General features: G+C 45.1%; 1 long non-coding RNA gene across 1 annotated transcript in view; it reads left to right on the forward strand.

Moving 5' to 3' along the window:
- The window catches only part of LOC105551906, a 58,988-nt gene extending 54,630 nt beyond the window's left edge, over positions 1-4,358 (forward strand). Inside the window, exon 4 of the long non-coding RNA XR_001007916.1 lies at positions 4,160-4,358. This is a non-coding gene — a long non-coding RNA (uncharacterized LOC105551906). The remainder of the gene's footprint in view (positions 1-4,159) is intronic.
- Positions 4,359-5,493: the final 1,135 nt, after the last annotated feature.

A 5,493-nucleotide genomic window follows, 5' to 3' on the forward strand; every position in this document is an offset into this window, starting at 1 on the left:
TTTCTTTTCTTTTCTTTTCTTTTCTTTCTTTCTCTTTTCTTTCTTTCTTTCCAATGTCTTACTTTGTTGCCCAGGCTGCAGTGCAGTGACACGATCTTGACTCATTGCAACCTCTACCTCCTGGGTTCAAATAATTCTCATGCCTCAGCCTCCCAAGTAACTGAGTTTACAGGCATGTGCCACCCCATCCAGCTAATTTTCATATTTTTAGTAGAGACAGGGTTTTACCATATCGACCAGGCTGGTCTTGAACTCCTGGCCTCAAGTGATCTGCCCGCCACGGCCTCCCAAAATGCTTGGATTGTGGGCATGAGCCACCATGCCCAGCCTTCTTCTTCTACTTTTTACTTGCTTCTGTCCTCATTTCTTGACACTCACCTCCCAACCAGACCAAAAGAGGATCCCTGAATGCACCATCCTCTCTACCTCTGTGCCTTCATGCCTGCTATTTCCTCTGCCTGAAATTATCCTTCTTCCTATTCCGGAAGACTTGCATGTTGTACCTCCCTCCTTTGCAATATTTTTACTGCAATTGTAACCTGACCTGCGTGGACATTTTTTGATTCGTCATTAATATCAGGTGGGCAGGGATCATCTGCATATTTCAGCACAGAATCCTGGCTCATTGAATGAAATAGTGCAATGTCTTCTCCCTAAATTGGTACCTAATAATCTCTAGGGCCCAGGTGTGGTGGCTCACACCTGTAATCCCAATACTTTGGGAGGCCGAGGCAGGTGGATCATCTGAGGTCGGGAGTTCGAGACCAGCCTGGCCAACATGGTGAAGCCCTGTCTCTACTAAAAATACAAAAACTTAGCTGGGCATTGTGGCAAGTGGCTGTAATCCCAGCTACTCGGGAGGTTGAGGCAGGAGAATTGCTTGAACCCAGGAGGCGGAGGTTGCAGTGAGCTGAGATCGTGTCATTGCACTCCAGCCTGGGCAACAACAGTAAAACTCCATCTCAAAATTAAAACAAACAAATAAACAAACAAACAAAAAACTAACCTCTAGGACAGTGTCATCAGCAAGGTGGAATTGATGAGTCAGAAATCATTGGTACTCGATGGAAGGTATTTGTAGCCTGACACAGTGCTGTTTTCCCCCTGCCAAGAGCTCTCTTCTCCCAGACTGAGCTGCCTCATGCCCTTACTTTCTTTAGACCTCTGCTTCTTGATTCACAAGGCCTTCTTTGACTACTCCATATGAAATAGTAACCACCCACCCTCAGAAATCCCTATTTTCCTCTAGCCTGCCTTTCCCTATTCCTTCAACTTTATTGCCATCTGACCTACCATGTGCTTATTTGCTTATTTGTTCACTGTGTGCTTATTTGTTACTATTAGAGTGTAAGTTCCCTAAGGGCAGGGATTTTTCTGTTTTGTTCCCTGCTCCATTCTTAGTGCCTGATACATTATGTGTATGTGCTCAATGAACAAATGTGCACGGAGAACAGTGCATGCCACCGAAGGACAAGGCTATGCATTTCGGTTTCCCAGGGTTTATTCTCCATATGATAAAACTCATTAAATAGTGGCTTATAGGCAGAAACGGGTCACAGGAATGGTTTAGGGAGTTCCAAGAATGAAAATAGCTTTTCTCAGCCTCAAGCAATATAAAAAATATATTTTAAAAAAAGGGTGTCACCCTGTGTCTTGGAAAACCAATAATGTATGGGAAGAAAAAAGATCAGAGCAAACAAAGAAAAAGAAAAGGAGAGGGGCCGGGCGCGGTGGCTCATGCCTGTAGTCCCAGCACTTTGGGAGGCCGAGGTGGGCGGATCACGAGGTCAGGAGATGGAGACCATCCTGGCTAACATGGTGAAACCCCGTCTCTACTAAACACACACACACACACACACACACACGAGATCGAGACCATCCTGGCTAACACAGTGAAACCCCGTCTCTACTAAACACACACACACACACACACACACAAAATAATATTAGCTGGGCGTGGTGGCAGGTACCTATAGTCCCAGCTACTTGGGAGGCTGAGGCAGGAGAATGGTGTGAACTTGGGAGGCGGAGCTTGTAGTGAGCCAAGATCATGCCACTGCACTCCAGCGTGGGTGACAATGCGAGACTCCGTCTCAAAAATAAATAAATAAATAAATAAATAAATAAATAAAAAAGAAGAGGAGAGACGGAAAGAGGGAAAGAGAGACAGAGAGAAAGATGCTCAACCACACCACACCAACCTTTTGATGCTACCAGCAGATCTTTGGTGTTTGTTCTAAATTCTGTAAAACCAACTGCACTGAGCTGTGAGAAAAAGCAAATGGCAATAGACAGGCTAAATGCTGTGCTTTCGTCTTAAGCAAGCCCAAGGGTTATTACATATGATTTCACTGAGATTCAGCCCAGTCTCACAAGAGAGTTGGGCAGGTGATTTATGGGCTGAGGTCTTGGCTTGAACCCTCAATTGACCTTAGGGCCTAGGGCAAGCCACGTTCTCCTTCTGGGCCTCAGCTTTTGCCAGCAAGATAGTGAGGGAGTTGGTGAAAACCAATTTCCAAGGTCTCTTCCACCCATAATGTTCTATGACTCTGTCTCTTGACAAGGGTTTTCAATTTGTCCTCATTAATGAAGAGATTCAATTAACCAGGACGTTAAATTCCCTGAGTGTTCTGGTTAATTGGATCTTTACTAAAATAGCTTCCAAATCTTGTTTACTACATTAAAAAATAAAAGCATTTTTGCATTAATTTCTACCTGCAGAGAATGTGAAAGCTTTGAACTGTAACAGCTGGGAGTTTCTCCAGAAGCTATTCCTTAAAGCAGAGTTTTCAAAACATTTTGACAGTGACCCACCATTTAAAAAAAAAAAAAGCAAACTTTTTACATCACATCCACATACACATGGTATCAAAGATTTTGTGACATAATATTTAACTTTATCATATGGTACAGTGTTGATATTTTATATTCTACTCAGAAAGGCTATTCAACCCACAAGTTGATTTCACGATCCAGTGTATGAAAAGCACAGCCCTACAGTTCCACAGGAGTCTGTCTGCCCCTCGTGGACCTCTTTGCATGGGGATAAAAAAACGCCCAGGACATCCCAGGGCTGTCATGTGGATATCTGAGGACGTTGTGGTTACTTTATTGGTTTTGGTTCCAATGCACACTCTTTGAAATGTCTTCGGCATTGCCTGAGAAGTGTTCCTAAGCAGCCCAGTGGAGAGAAAAGAGCACTAGGCAATAGTTTCTGACTTCTCGTCTGGGTTCTGTTACTATGTGGCTGTGTGACTTTGCATAATTCACTTAACCTCTCTAAGCCTTAGCTACCTTCAAACATGGGAATGAATGACATATCCAGGTGCCCCTCTCCTGTACCCTCTGTGATCAGGCAACCCAAGAATCATTGCCGTTTTCATCTAGGATGAATCGAGGATGGGGAAGAGGATGAACGGCTGATCCGTTCTGTCCTCTGTAGGCGTGATGAGAGGGACTGGAACTGTGCTTTGTGTCCACTTTAGGTGGGACTGGCATAGATGAAATGCCTATAAAGGGCTTTTGATTTCTGTGGCAAATGGTTTTAAGGCTCCACCCAGCTTTAAATAATTATTTCTGGACTAAATATTCCTTGGGAGAGTCCTGCTGTATCTCAGAGCTTCTCATGTACTCCTTTTCCCCACTTCCCTGCATGAGGTAGACCCCTAGCTGTCCCTGCTGGTGTTAACAATTCTTCCTGGAGTTGTGGGCTGTTCGGCTATTTTCCTGTCCTTCTATGCGGATGTAGTGAAATAGCCTTCCCGGTGGTGTCAAGTGACATGGAGTGATAGACCACAGTGGGAACCCTTGGGAAAGAGGACCTGGGAAGACCCGAGCTGAGATCAGAGTTAAGGCATGTGTGGTTGTGGGGTGCACGCCAAGCAGAACTGTCCGGCTGATACCTGAGCTGCGGCAGGAAAGATGGGAACGCCCCTTACTACAATACGGCAACCTCAGATCTCTTATTTGCTTGCTAGGTTTTGTTTGGTTTGGTTTTGGTTTCAGTTTGGTGTTTGCAGTAACACCAATCTGGAGAATTAACAACATTCTTCAAAAATATTCATAATAACCAGCTTCGTAGTCCAAAGGGCAGCCTTGATTCCAGCTTTCTGCAGCTCACTAAGCCTAAAGTTGGGTGTATTATTCATTTTCTTTCCAGACATGAAACAACCATTTCAACCAGCTTGGACAAAAAAGAGAAGCCAAGATGGGGCTGAGAAACCAATGCAGCTGGGCCCAGGGATCCAGGACTCAGGGACCAGGTGCTGCCGGATGTTTGCTCTGACTCGTGTTGCTGCTGTCTTCTCTGTGCCTCAACTCTGTCCTCTGTCACTGAAGGCAGCTTCCTCCCAAGGTGGTGAGTAGGGTTGCTGCCAGCCCTGGTGAATGACATCTTAGCTTCTACACTGGAGATACACTGACCCCCTTTCTTGGTTCCAGGATGAAAAAGTCTGGGGAGGACTTTGACTCTTACCCACCCCCTGGAAAAATCAACTGGGGAGGTGGAATTCGTAGAAGAACATGGCAGCTCCTGAGGTGGATGTGTGGGTTTGAAGAACACACCATTCATTCATTCATTCATGTGGCACATTATTATTATTATCATTATTTTGATGGAGTTTCGCTGTGTCGCCCAGGCTGGAGTGCAGTGGCATGATCTCAGCTCACTCATGCAGCACATTTTTATTGAGCAAAACTGAGAAGCTGAGTGAGGGACCAAAGTCTTCACTGATGAGGGAGAGGGTGCCCAGAGATCGGCAGATGAAGGTGAAGAGAAAAGGTAGAGGACACCAAGGGCCCTGCCAAGCAGCAGAAGTAGGAGGAATTGAGGACCTTCTTCCAGAATGAATCAGCTGCACATTTTTTTTTTTTTTTTTTTTCGAGACAGGGTATTTCTCTGTTGCCCAGACTGGAGTGCAGTGGTGCGATCTTGGCTCACTGGTGACCAACCTCTGGCTCCTGGCTCAAGCAATCTTCCTGCCTCAGCTTCCTGAGTAGTTGGTATTACAGGCACGTACCACCATGTCTGGCTACTTTTTGTGTTTTTAGTAGAGATGGGGTTTCACCATGTCGTCCAGGCTGATCTTGAACTCCTGAGCTCAAGTGATCAGCCCGCCTCGGCCTCCCAAAGTACTGGGATTTTAGGCATGAGCTACCGGGCGCAGCCCAATTGCTCTTTTGAAAGGAAGTCCTGCTATGAAAAAAGTAGCAGTTGAACTAAATCGTGACTTGAATGATGTAGCTGCTTTATATCCTGGCTCAAGCTCCTGACCTTGTTGTAAAGCAATAAAAGTTTGGGCACCAGTAGTGAGTCTGCCAGCTACATTTCGAGTAGCTCTGCCCGAGGGGAATTCTTGCACATACTCTATGGGAGACATGTACAAGAATGTGTGTAATAGCCTTGTTTATAATAGCTAAAAAAGGAAACAACCCAGATATTCATAAGTAATAGAATAAACAAGTAATTTTGGCATAATGGAATCCCATAAAGCA

The sequence above is a fragment of the Mandrillus leucophaeus genome, unplaced genomic scaffold (assembly GCF_000951045.1).
Source record: "Mandrillus leucophaeus isolate KB7577 unplaced genomic scaffold, Mleu.le_1.0 Scaffold538, whole genome shotgun sequence".
NCBI classification, from domain to species: Eukaryota; Metazoa; Chordata; class Mammalia; order Primates; family Cercopithecidae; genus Mandrillus; species Mandrillus leucophaeus.